Source organism: Oncorhynchus mykiss, chromosome 27 (assembly GCF_013265735.2).
Source record: "Oncorhynchus mykiss isolate Arlee chromosome 27, USDA_OmykA_1.1, whole genome shotgun sequence".
NCBI classification, from domain to species: Eukaryota; Metazoa; Chordata; class Actinopteri; order Salmoniformes; family Salmonidae; genus Oncorhynchus; species Oncorhynchus mykiss.
The window spans coordinates 31,522,799-31,537,254 of record NC_048591.1 but is presented as its reverse complement, the minus strand read 5'-3'; the positions used below and the strand labels follow the sequence as shown (position 1 = coordinate 31,537,254).

Below are 14,456 nucleotides of genomic sequence, written 5' to 3'. Positions count from 1 at the left end.
GAGAGAGAGAGAGAACAGAGAGAGAGAACAGAGAGAGAGAACAGAGAAAGAGAACAGAGAAAGAGAACAGAGAGAGAGAGAACAGAGAGAGAGAGAGAGAGATAGAACAGAGAGAGAGAGAACAGAGAGAGAGAGAGAGAGAACAGAGAGAGAGAGAGAGAGAACAGAGAGAGAGAGAACAGAGAGAGAGAGAGAGAACAGAACAGAGAGAGAGAACAGAACAGAGAGAGAGAACAGAGAGAACAGAGAGAGAGAACAGAGAACAGAGAGAGAGAGAGAACAGAGAGAGAGAGAGAACAGAGAGAGAGAGAGAGAACAGAGAACAGAGAGAGAGAGAACAGAGAGAGAGAGAGAACACAGAGAGAGAACACAGAGAGAGAACACAGAGAGAGAACACAGAGAGAGAACACAGAGATAGAGAACAGAGAGAGAGAACAGAGAGAGAGAACACAGAGAGAGAGAACAGAGAGAGAGAACAGAGAGAGGGGAAGTGAGAGAGAACAGAGAGAGGGGAAGTGAGAGATGGGAGGCTGAGTTACAATGCTTGCCTGTGGCGGGTGGGCTGGCCTGGGCCGGGTCTCTACAATAGTCCTCTGTACCCGCTCATCTCAACCATCTGTGTGTGTGTGGTGTGTGTGGTGTGTGTGTGTCTTTCAGAGTGTCAGTGAAGCCAGTCCCGTGCCCGACTCCACACAAACACTGGCCTTGTGTCAGCCTTGCCCCCACCCCTCACCTCCGTCAACTCGTCAGACCCGTTGCATTCCCCATGCAGGAAAAACAGTTGGGCCACAAAAGCCCAACAGGCCATTACGACCCAGCAAAACACAAGGGCCACAGAGGTCACATGGAACTGGGGCCCACACTGGACTAGTGTAATGTGTATACAGTACGTGGTCTATTTTGGCATGGAGCTGTCAAACTCTTCTCCGGCTGCCACACAAACACTCACACCCAAGTACATGCATTTATATAGCAAACCCAGGATACCCATACTGCATGTAGTCCAGCCCACCAGACATAACCACAGGGGTCAAACTAAAGTCACACACACCAAACAAACCATGCTGTAGATAACCAATGAGAAGAATCATGGTATTCTAGTCTCTAGAAAGAATCTCACTGCTATCTGTTCTTCTAATTTAACACGTATAGTTCTCCAACTGACCCGCCTACTACACTCACATGTCAAATGAGAGAGAACGAGGTCTACGTAAACTCTTCATTTTATCATAGTCAAAGATCATTATTCAAAGCATCCTCCCACACACACACACACTCCAGGGAAAAACCACATATGCAAAGTAGTCATGCCCCATCAGATTCTGTGAAGCAGGGTTTGTAAACAAAGTGAGAGAAAATAAGATCTCAGCTCAGACACCACGTTCCCATCTCTCTTTTCTCCCCATCTCACTGACACCCTCTCTCTCTTCCTCAAACTGGAGCCACAACTCCTGAATATTAAGTGATTGTGATTTTAGGACACACCCCATTCCCTGACTGTCAAATGAGCGTCAAGCAGATGCGCACTGACATGATGTGGCCGCTATGTCCCTTCCTGTTTTAACCTTCGACGCCGTGACGACGAAACCACAACGAAACCGGTTCAGCTCTGTCCTCTGACACAATCAGCTCATTTAACAAAAACAAACATTGAGGAAGTACCCCTCTATGAGCAAATGCGACAACCAAAGAGGACATCTGATAAGTGTGTGTGAGCTATGAGGAGGCAGGGTGAGAGTTCAACGTTCCTCAATAGTCTAAAGGCATCCTCTCCTCCTCTTAATAATATTCACTCATCTGACAAACAGGGTAGTTGAGAGAAATATTACCGATGCCTTAAGGCGATTAAGCCCCTATGTACAAACGTTAGCCTATATGTCCGTGCCATTTTACCAGGAGAAACAGACAAAGAGACTGATACCTATATTTCTATATGGGAATATTAGTCTGTGGCAGAAAGGGAAGTTGAGCTACCCTCTTTCAAAGCAACACTGATTGATGAAGAGCTATTGTAATGTTACTGTCGAAGCACAATGCTAGGAGTGTCTTCAAACCAGTCGCTGGCTCCAGACTAGCTATAAAGAAATCCCAAACTGTCTCTGCTCCCGATAATGATCAGACAGACTGAACTAGCAGACCGAGAACACCAGGAACAAACGTATAAAGATAACACCAAACTGTCTTGAATGTAACACAATCTACACACACACACACAAAGTCTTCCTGTGTGTCGCACTCTCAAAAAAAGGCACGCAAGCACACACAGACTCCAACACTCTATTGAGCTGACTGTTGCCAGGGACACTGCTCTAGTAAGCGATTCAGTGTCCTTCCGTTTGTTCGTCCGTTCAGGTTGTAACTCTCCAGCTCTCATTCACCCGGAGTTATTTTACATTTGCATTAAAACCAATTGCTGCAATCTGCACCGTTGCTGTATATGCATTGAATTGAGTACCACAACATGCATCGGCAATAGGTTCCTATATTATCACTATACTGTATGTATAGTAATAGATCTACCATGGTCCTTTATACGGTCTAGTCACACATGCAGTACAATAACCTTGTAAAATGGGTAGTGGCACACTGTAGAGGACTGTTAATAATACCAACAGAGCACTGCATTAAGAAGAGGCACCGTAGAAGGGTTTCCTAGGATTGTATGTGGAAGGGTTCACATATTAACCAAAGTCATAGCAGTGAAAAGAATCCAACTATAAATCAAAACACACAACAAAAAACCCGAAGAAAACCAAGTTTGAGCTCCCTTTCCAGGAATGGAGAGTGCCGTGCCAGTCCACTTTAGAGCTTAGACAGTCAAACTTGGTATTGGAGAATAATAATTAATTACTGTGACTACAGGCCACGTGGAATTTGACTGCCTTCCTGACTCGTGACCGCCGGTGTGGCAGTAATACGGTCACCGCAACAGCCCTAGTCACGTCTGGAGGAAATCTGATACCATCCCTACGATGAAGCATGGTGGTGGCAGCATCATACTTTGGGGATGTTTTTCAGCAGCAGGGACTGGGAGACTAATCAGGATCGAGGGAAAGATGAATGGAGCAAAGTACAGAGATATCCTTGATGAAAACCTACTCCCGAGCGGACCTCCGACTGGGGCAAATACTTATGTTAATGTCATATTTCAAAGAAATATCTAAAAACTTTTTTGCTTTGTCATTTTGCTTTGTCATTATGGGTTATTGTGTGTAGATTGATTAAATTGCCCCCCCCCCCCCCCCCCTCCTCCTCCTCCTCATCAATTGTAGAATAAGGCTACAACGTAACAAAATGTGGAAAAAGTCAAGGGGTCTGAATACTTTCCGAATGCACTGTAAATGTGTCCAACAGGACTTTAATGCCCACATTTGGCTTCACATTACATATTTCTCTGTCACACGCAAAGCTCTCAGAGACGGAACATTGCTTATCGAGTTCATTGGATGCAATAGATCTGGCTAGGAGCCAGAAGCAATGACCCTTTACCACAGAACACTTCTTTGGTATGTATACACACATCTCTATGTACACTGTTCACACATAAGCACGACACCATAAGCACGACACCTACACACACCATGATGAGTGAGCCATAGCGCCATAGTCAGACACTCAGTCACAGCCCCATGTTACTACAGAAGGTCATATTTGTAGATCATAGAAGTCTGGAGGAGAGCCACTAGAGTTTTCTTCCATGGTCCTGGGGATTTACAAAACAGACATTTGAACACAGGCCAGAACTAAGGATGGAGAACAGCTGAGCAGTGACTTACTTACTAAAGCAGTGAACTAGGACAAAAATCCAGGTTGTGATTAGACAGCAAAGTGAAACCCCATGGTGGCTAGGCTACGTAGTGTTCACCCAGCAGCTTTTCCCAAACTGTTCTGGCAGATTTCCAACATTCTCCGCCTGTCAGGACACTACCCTCCCAGTTTCCAGCGCACTCAGCGCAATGCATTCCAGCACGCACGTGTCCTTTACAATGACCTTTTACCATACAGTGTATTCAATACTTCTCTGTAAACTGGTAATCTCTGTATACCCATTAGTTGATGCTTATTTATAAAACCCTCTTAGGCCTCACTCCCTCTGAGAATCCTACTGCAGCCCTCATCCTCCACATAAAACACCCGTTCTGCCATTCACATTCTGTTAAAGGTCCCCAAAGCACACACATCCCTGGGTCGCTCCTTTTTTCAGTTCGCTGCAGCTAACGACTGGAACAAGTTGCAAAAAAACTGTTTTATCTCAATCTCTTCATTCAAAGACTCAATTGTTTTATTTATTTTATTTTTATTTCACCTTTATTTCACCAGGTAGGCCAGTTGAGAACAAGTTCTCATTTACAACTGCAACCTGGCCAAGATAAAGCATAGCAGTGCGACAAAAACAACAGAGTTACACATGGGATAAACAAACGTACAGTCAATAACACAATAGAAAATCTGTATACAGTGGATGCAAATGAGGTAAGGCAATAAATAGGCCATAGTGGCGTAGTATTTTAATATTTACAGATGCAGCGATCGGTAAGCTGCTCTGACAGCTGATGCTTGAAGTTAGCGAGGGAGATATAGGTCTCCAACTTCAGTGATTTCTGCAGTTCGTTCCAGTCACTGGCAGCAGAGAACTGGAAGAAAAGGCAGTCAAAGGGGGTGTTGGCTTTGGGGATGACAGGTGAGATATACCTGCTGGAGCGCGAGCTACGGGTGGGTGTTGCTATGGTGACCAGTGAGCTGAGATAAGGCGGAGCTTTACCTAGCAAAGACTTATTGATGACCTGCAGCCAGGGAGTTTGGCGACGAATATGTAGCGAGGGCCAGCCAATGAGAGCATACAGGTCGCAATCGTGGGTAGTATATGGGGCTTTGGTGACAAAACAGATGACACTGTGATAGACTACATCTAATTTGCTGAGTAGAGTGTTGGAGGCTATTTTGTAAATGACATCGCCAAAGTCAAGGATCGGCAGTTTTACTAGGGTATGTTTGGCAGCATGAGTGAAGGACGCTTTGTTGCGAAATAGGAAGCCGATTCCAGATTTAATTTTGGATTGGAGTCTGTAAGGAGAGTTTACAGTCTAGATAGACACCTAGGTATAGCTGTCCACGTATTCTAAGTCAGAACCGTCCAGAGTAGTGATGCAAGGCGGGCACGAGCAGGGATCGGTTGGAGAGCATGCATTTAGTTTAACTAGCATTTAAGAGCAGTTGGAGGCCACGTAAGGAATGTTGTATGGCATTGACGCTCAGTTAACACAGTGTCCAAAGAAGGGCCAGATGTGTACAGAATAGTGTCATCTGCGTAGAGGTGGATCAAAGAATCACCCGCAGCAATGGCGACATCATTGATGTATAAGAGAAGAGAGTCGGCCCGAGAATTGAACCCCCAGAGGTCCAGAAAACAGGCCCTCCGATTTTACACACTGAACTCTATCGGAGAAGTAGTTAGTAAACCAGGCGAGGCAGTCATTCGAGAAACCAAGGCTGTTGAGTCTACCGATAAGAATAGGGTGATTGACAGAGTCAAAAGCCTTGGCCAGGTCGATGAAGACGGCTGCACAGTACTGTTTTTTTTTATCAATGGTGGTTATGATATCGTTTAGGACCTTGAGCGTGGCTGAGGTGCACCCGTGACCAGCTCAGAAACCGGATTGCATAGTGGAGAAGGTACGGTGGGATTCGAGATGGCCGGTGATCTGTTTTTTCACTTGGCTTTCAAAGACTTTAGAAAGGCAGGATGGATATAGATCTGTAAACAGTTTGGGTCTAGAGTGTCTCGCCCCTTTGAAGAGGGGGATGACCGCGGCCGATTTCCAATCTTTAGGAATCTCAGACGATATGAGAGAGGTTGAACAGACTAGTAATAGAGGTTGCAACAATGGCGGCAGATAATTTTAGGAAGATGGGGTCCAGATTGTCTAGCCCAGCTGATTTGTAGGGGTCCAGATTCTGTAGCTCTTTCAGGATATCAGCTGTCTGGATTTGGGTGAAGGAGAAGCGGGGGTGGTGGGTGTTTGGGCCAGTTGCTGCGGGGGGTGCAGAGCTGTTGGCTGCGGTAGCCAGGTGGAAAGCGTGGCCAGCCGTAGAGAAATGCTTATTGAAATTCTTGATTATCGTGGATTTATCAGTAATGACAGTGTTTCCTACCCTCAGTGCAGTGGGCAGCTGAGAGGAGGTGCTCTTATTCTCCATGGACTTTAGTGTACCAAACTTTTTGGAAGTAGTGCTGCTGGATGCAAATTTCTGTTGGAAAAAGCTAGCCTTTGCTTTCCTAACTGACTGTGTATACTGGTTCCTGGCTTCCCTGTAAAGTTGCATATTGGGGGGACTATTAGAAGCAAGTGCGGAGCGCCACAGGATGTTTTTGTGCTGGTCAAGGGCAGTCAAGTCTGGAGTGAACCAAGGGCTATATCTGTTTTTAGTTCAACATTTCCTGAAAGGGGCATGCTTATTTAAGATTGTGAGGTAGGCACTTTTGAAGAACAACCAGGCATCCTCTACTGACGGGATGAGGTCAATATCCTTCCAGGGCAATTAGAAAGGTCTGCTCACAGAAGTGTTTTAGGGAGCATTTGACAGTGTTGAGGGGTGGTCGTTTGACCGCAGACCCATAACGGATGCAGGCAATGAGGCAGTGATCGCTGAGATCCTGGTTGAAAACAGCAGAGGTGTATTTGGAGGGCAAGTTGGTCAGGATGATATCTATTAGGGTGCCCATGTCTACGGATTTGGGGTTGTACCTGGTAGGTTCCTTGATAATTGGTGTGAGATTGAGGGCATCTAGCTTAGATTGTAGGACGGCTGGGGCATATACCAGTTTAGGTCACCTAACAGTACTAACTCTGACGATAGATGGGGGGCAATCAATTCACATATGTTGTCCAGGGAACAGCTGGGAGCTGAGAGGGGTCTATAACAAGCGGCAACAGTGAGACTTATTTCTGGAGAGATGGATTTTTAAAAGTAGTAGCTCGAACTGTTTGGGCATAGACCTGGATAGTATGACAGAACTCTGCAGACTCTCTACAGTAGATTGCAACTCTGCACCCTTTAGCAGTTCCATCTTGACGGAAAATGTAATTGGGGATGGAAATTTCAGAATTTTTGGTGGCCTTCCTAAGCCAGGATTCAGACACGGCTAGGACATCAGGGTTGGCGGAGTGTGCTAGAGCAGTGAATAAAGCAAACTTAGGGAGGAGGCTTCTGATGTTAACATACATGAACCCATGGCTTTTCCGGTTACAGAAGTCAACAAATGAGAGCGCCTGGGGACACACAGGGCCTGGGTTAACCTCTACATCACCAGAGGAACAGAGGAGAAGTAGGATGAGGGTACGGCTAAAGGCTATAAGAACTGGTCGTCTAGCGCGTTCGGAACAGAGAGTAAAAGGAGCAGAATTCTGGGCGTGGTAGGATAGATTCAGGGCATAATGCACAGACAATGGCATGGTAGGGTGTGAGTACAGTGGAGGTAAACCTAGGCATTGAGTGACGATGCGAGGCTGCATCTCTGGAAGCGCCAGTGGGTACGGTCTCCACGTGTGGGGGGTGGGGCATGTAGAGCGGGACTAGGGGCTCCGCAGTTAAACAAATAAAACAAATGAGAGCTACCCTAAACAACAGTATACAAGGCATAGTGGCATTAGAGGGATGCATAAAGCAATCACGGGTGTTGATTGGGAGGGCTAAGACAACAATGAGTAAACAGCTAGGACAACAACGGGTAAATGGCGATGAATGGGCAGAGAGGGTCAGTTCAAATCAAATTTATTTGTCACATACACATGGTTAGCAGATGTTAATGCGAGTGTAGCAAAATGCTTGTGCTTCTAGTTCCGACAATGCCGTAATAACCAATGAGTAATCTAACCTAACAATTCCAAAACTACTACCTTATACACATACAAGTGTGTAAAGGGATAAAGAATATGTACATAAAGATATATGAGTGATGGTACAGAACGGCATAGGCAAGTTAGCTACACATTGAGTTCGAGGCTGGGGCGACAGATAACAAAATGAAGTTCCGTGTTCATAAACAGTCCAGCAGGCATCAGCTGTGTGGCTGAGTGATCATAGGGTCCAATAAGCAGCAATGGACGAAACGGGGAGCCGCTCGGCAGTCGTCACTACGCTAGGCGAGCGGGAGACACGGCGCTCAGATTTAGCGGGCCGGGGCTAGTAGCTGGGTCCTCACCGACATCAACGACGCAGAGGCCGGTTGAGGGCACATCGGCCGAAATAGGTCAGCAGACCAGTCGTGATGGATCGGCAGGGCTCCGTGTCGACAAAGGGTCCAGCCAAATTGGCAAGAGAGGTATTGTTGTTGGTGCACTTCATTTGCTAGCCGGAGGATAGGGCCTAGCTCGAGGCTAACTTGTGCTTGCTTCTAGACAAGGGCGTTAGCCACAATAGCCAATCATGGACACTCTTAATGACAGTTGTGGCTGCTTTGCGTGATGTATTGATGTCTCTACCTTCTTGCCCTTTGTGCTGTTGTCTGTAACCAATAATGTTTGTACCATGTTATGTGCTGCTGCCATGCTATGTTGTCGTCGTAGGTCTCTTTTCATGTAGCGATATGATGAAACTGGTTCTCATGAGGACCGCCACAAGAAAGGAAGTCCCAGAGTTACCTCTGCTGCAGAGGACAAGTTCATCAACTGAACCTCAGATTGCAGCCCAAATAAATGCTTCACAGATGCTGCATGTGTGGTTCCCACCGTGAAGCATGGAGGAGGCGGTGTGATGGTGCATTGCTGGTGACACGGTCAAAGATTTATTTTGAATTCAAGGCACACTTAACCAGCATGGTTACCACAGCATTCTACAGCGATACGCCATCCCATCTGGATTTACGCAAATTGGGACTATCATTTGTTTTCAACAGAACAATGACCCAACACTCATCCAGGCTGTGTAAGGGCTACTTGACCAGGGAGATTGATGGAGTGCTGCATCAGATTACCTGGCCTCCACAATCACCCGACCTCAACCCAATTGGGATGGTTGGGGATGAGTCGGACCGCAGAATTAAGGAAAAGCAGCCAACAAGTGCTCAGCATATGTGGGAACTCCTTCAAGATTGTTGGAAAAGCACTCCGGGTAAAGCTGGTTGAAAGAATGCCAAGAGTGTGCAAAGCTGTCATCAAGGCAAAGGGTGGCTACATTGAAGAATCTCAAATATATTTTGATTTGTTTAACACTTTTTTGTTTACTACATGATTCCATATGTGTTATTTCATAGTTTTGATGTCTTCACTATTATTCTACAATGTAAAAAAGAGTCAAAATAAAGAAAAACCCTTGAACAAGTAGGTGTGGTACTGTACGTTTTTTTATTTTATTTTTTGAAAACAATTCTAAAAAGCTGTTTTTGCTTTGTCATTATGGGGTATTGTGTGTAGATTGATGAGGGATTTAAATAGTTTTTAATACATTTTAGAATAAGGCTGTAATGTAACAAAGGGTGGAAAAGTCAAGGGATCCGAATACTTATATAATATATACAGTACCTTCAGAAAGTATTCACACCCATTGACTTTTTCCAATTTTTTTTGGTTTTACAGCCTGAAATTAAAATGGATTAAATTGAGATGTTTTTGTCACTGTCTTAAATACAATACCCCATAATGCCAAAGTGGAATTATGCCTTTTGAATTTCCATATTTTAAAAAAAAATTAAAACTGAAAAGCTGAAATGTCTTGAGTCAATAAGTATTCAACCCCTTTGTTATGGTAAGCCTAAAGTTTAGAAGTAAACATTTGCTTAACAAGTCACATAAGTTGCTTGAACTCACTATGTGCAATAATAATGTTGTCCATGATTTTGGAATTACTACCCCATCTCTGTACACCACACATATAATTAATTATCTGTAAGGTCCTTCAGTCGAGCAGTATATTTCAAAAACACAGATTTAACCACAAAGACCAGGGAGGTTTTCCAATGCCTGCAAAGAAGCGCACCTACTGGCAGATGGCTAAAAATAAAGCTGAATATCCCTTTGAGCATGGAGAAGTTATTAATTACACTTTGGATGATGTATCAATATACCCAGTCACTACAAAGATACAGGCTTCCTTCCTATCTCAGTTGCCGGAGAGGAATAAACCACTCAGTGATTTCACCATGAGGCCAATGGTGACTTTAAAACAGTTAGAGTTTAATGGTCGTGATAGGAGAAAACTGAGGATGGATCAACAACATTGTAGTTACTCCACAATACGTGAAAAGAAGCCTGTATAGAATACAAATATTTTAAATATATATAAATAAATTAATAACATGCATCCTGTTTACAACAAAGCCCTAAAGTAATACTGCTAAAAAATATGGCAAAGCAATTCACTTTTTGTCCTGAATACAAAGTGTTAGTAGTATTGGATTTGCCCAAAACATATGAGTACCACTCTCCATGTGTTCAAGCATAGTGGTGGCTGAATCATGTTAGAGGTATTCTTGTCATTAAGAACTGGGGAGTTTTACAGGATAAAACATTTATGGAATGGAGCTAAGCACAGACAAAATCCTAGAGGAAACCTGGTTCAGTCTGCTTGCCACCAGACACTGGGAGAGGAATTCTCCTTTCAGCAGGAAAATTGCCTGAAACACAAGGCTAAATCTACACTGGAGTTGCTTACCAAGAAGACACTGAATGTTCCTGAGTGGCCGATTTACAGTGTTGACTTAAATCTACGGCAATGGTTGTCTAGAAATTATCAACAACCAAATTTGACAGAGCTTGAAGAATTTAGAAAATAATAAAAATGGGCAGATGTTGCACAACTCCGGTGTAAAGCTCTTGGAGATTTACCCAAAGATTCAGAGCTTTAATCACTGTCAAAGTGCTTCTACAACGTATTTACTCAGTAAATGTGAACACTTGTGAACACTTGTGAACACTTGTGTAAATTAGATATTTCTGTATTTCATTTTCAATAAATTTACTCAAATTTCAAAAAACATGTTTTCACTTTCATTGAGGGGTATTTTGTATAGATTGGTGAGAAAAAATATATATTTAATCCATTTTGTATTCAGGCTGTAACACCAAAAATTGTGGAATAAGTCAAGGGGTATGAATACTTTCTGAAGGCACTGTATTTGCCGGGTGCTTTTCCTAAAGACAAATACATGCAGGTCTTACCTGCGGTCTCCTGGAGGCTCTTATTCCCTGTGGCTCTCCTCCATGCTAGTGGCATCTGGGGAGGTGGAGGGACACTGCATCTGGGGGGAGAAGGAACAACATCAGTGTGTGTATGTGTGTGTGTGTGTGTGTGTAGGAGATCAGTTACAGAGAATCAACGGGAGGTACCAAATAACATTGTTGTCACATGCTTTATAAATATCAGGTGTAGACTAACAGTGAAATGTTTACTTATGGGTCCTTTTCCCAACACTGCAAAGTGACAGAGTAATAAATACAGTGAATAACAACAATAGCATGGCTATATACAGGGAGTACAAGTACCGAGTCGATGTCCAGGGGAACAAGGTAATTGAGGTAGCTATATACATATAGGTACAGTTGAAGTCACAGTTGAAGGTATAGAAGAGTAATTAAAACTCGTTTTTTCAACCACTCCACAAATGTATTGTTAACAAACTATAGTTTTGGCAAGTCGGTTAAGACATCTACTTTGTGCGTGACACAAGTCATTTTTCCAACAATTGTTTACAGATTATTTCACTTATTCACTGTATCGCAATTCCAATGGGTCAGAAGTTTACATACACTGAGTTGACTGTGCCTATAAACAGGTTGGAAAATTCCAGAAAATAATGTCATGGCTTTAGAAGCTTCGGATAGGCTAATTGACATAATTTCAGTCAATTGGAGGTCTACCTGTGTATTTTCAAGGCCTACCTTCAAACTCAGTGCCTCTTTGCTTGATATCATGGGAAAATCAAAAGAAATCAGCCACGACCTCCAAAAAAAATTGTAGACCTCCACAAGTCTTAATTTATTTTTTATTTTACCTTTATTTAACTAGGCAAGTCAGTTAAGAACAAATTCTTATTTACAATGACGGCCTAGGAACAGTGGGTTAACTGCCTGTTCAGGGGCAGAATGACAGATTTGTACCTTGTCAGCTTGGAGGTTTGAACTTGCAACCTTCTGGTTACTAGTCCAATGCTCTAACCACTAGGCTACCCTAGTCTTGTTCATCCTTGGGAGCAATTTCCAAAAGCCTAAAGGTACCACGTTCATCTGTACAAACAATAGTACTCAAGTATAAACACCATGGGACCACACAGCCGTCATAACGCTCAGGAAGGAGATTAACTTACTTTGGTGCGAAAAGTGCAAATCATCGAAGTACAACAGCAAATGACCTTGTGAAGATGCTGGAGGAAACCGGTACAAAAGTATCTATATCCACAGTAAAACAAGTCCTATATCAACATAACCTGAAAGGCCACTCAGCAAGGAGGAAGCCACTGCTCCAAAACCAGCATAAAAAAAGCCAGACTACGGTTTGCAACTGGACATGGGGAGAAATATCAAACTTTTTGGAGAAATGTCTCCTGGTCTGATGAAACTGTTTGGCCATAATGATCATTGTTATGTTTGGAGGAAAATGGGGTAGGCTTGCAAGCCAAAGATCACCATCCCAACCGTGAAGCACAGGGGTGGGAGCATCATGTTGTGGGGGTGCTTTAATGCAGGAGGGACTGATGCACTTCACAAAATAGATGGCATCATCTCAAGACATCAGTCAGGAAGTTCAATCTTGGTCGCAAATGGGTCTTCCAAATGGACAATGACCCCAAGCACACTTACAAAGTTGTGGCAAAATGGTTTAAGGACAACAAAGTCAAGGTATTGGAGTGGCCATCACAAAGCCCTGACCTCAATCCTATAGAAACTGTGTGGGCAGAACTGAAAAAGAGTGTGCGAGCAAGGAGGCCTACAAACCTGACTCAGTTACACCAGCTCTGTCAGGAGGAAGGGGCCAAAATTCACCCAACTTATTGTGGGAAGCTTGTGGAAGGCTACCCGAAACGTTTGACCCAAGTTCGACACAATTTAAAAGCAACACTACCAAATACTAATTGAGTGTATGTAAACTTCTGACCCACTGGGAATGTGATGAAAGAAATATAAGCTGAAATAAATCTATCATTCTCGTTACGATTATTCTGACATTTCACATTATTAAAATCAAGTGGTTATCCTAACTGACCTAAGACAGGGAACTTTTACTCTGATTAAATGTCAGGAATTGTGAAAACTGAGTTTAAATGTATTTGGCTAAGGTGTTACCAAACTTCCGACTTCAACTGTAGGGGTGAAGTGACTAGGCAACAGAATAGATAATAGACAGCAGCAGCAGTGTATAGAGTCAGTGCACGGGAGTTAGTGCAACAAAAAAAGTCAATTAAAGTAGTCCGGGTAGCCATTTGATTAGCTATTTATCAGTCTTGTTTAGCAGTCTTATGGCTCGGGGTAGAAGCTGTTCAGGGTCCTGTTGGTTCTAGGCTTCAAGCACTGGTACCGCTTGCCGTGCGGTAGCAGAGAGAACAGTCTATGGCTTTGGTGGCTGGAGTCTGACAATTTTTTGGGGCCTTCCTCTGACACAGCCTGGTATAAAGGTCCTGGGTGGCAGGGAGCCCGGCCCAAGTGATGCATTGGGTTGTACTCCCCACCCTCTGTAGCGCCTTGTGGTCGGGTGCCTTGCACATGCCTGAATGCCTGCAGGCTACCTGCCCTTCATCTCTCAAGCATAGGTTACTAGAGCCTACTGAAGACATAAGAGTGGTTCAGAAATTAGGGAAAGGTGTTATACAGAGAAGAATGGATTCACTTTTTTTTTAATGCAAGTTAAGGATACTATAGTTATCACGTTTCACAGTGGATTTATTAACTACAATAAAGGTAAAACCTTTTTTTAATTCTGGTGCTGCTCTGCACACACAAGCTTGTTAGCTGGGTAGCTAACGTTTGCTCTGGTTCAACGTTAAAGTCATTCAAGGTCAAACACATTCGAAGTTCCTCCATAATTCAGGACCTAATCCACATAATGCATGTCATAACAAGACACCCAGTGCTTCAAAGCAAGCTTCCTCCATCCTCTCTCACGCCTCACCCGCAAAATGTCTATTACACCTCACGCCCTACACCGATTGGCAGCACAGTGTGTGTGTGCTTGTCTTTCATTATGATTAAACTATGCTATTACGGCAAAATTCAAATTTCCGATACAAAATATATCATACCCGCACCATCGATTTCAGATTTTAAAAAATTACTGAAATAAAGCGTTACTTTTTTGTTCTTCATTAGAACCAGTTCAGAATTTTATTTTGCTGGTCAGAACAGTACGAAAAAAAATGGTTCTGTTCAAAACAAAATGATTGGGAAATCATTTTGGTTCCAACCTCTGGTGTGGTCCATGTTAATTCCTTAGTAATGTGTACACAGACCCCCTGCACTACAGCCCTA

At 43.6% G+C, this 14,456-nt stretch overlaps 1 protein-coding gene across 4 annotated transcripts in view; it reads right to left on the bottom strand.

The window, feature by feature from the left end:
- LOC110507192 (phosphatidylinositol 4,5-bisphosphate 3-kinase catalytic subunit beta isoform) overlaps nucleotides 1-14,456 on the bottom strand; it is an 85,091-nt gene that overhangs the window by 50,408 nt on the left and 20,227 nt on the right. For all 4 annotated transcript variants that reach the window (XM_036964685.1, XM_036964686.1, XM_036964688.1 and 1 more), the window contains one exon: nucleotides 11,157-11,236. The gene's annotated coding sequence lies outside the window, so the exon portion shown is untranslated. The remainder of the gene's footprint in view (nucleotides 1-11,156; nucleotides 11,237-14,456) is intronic.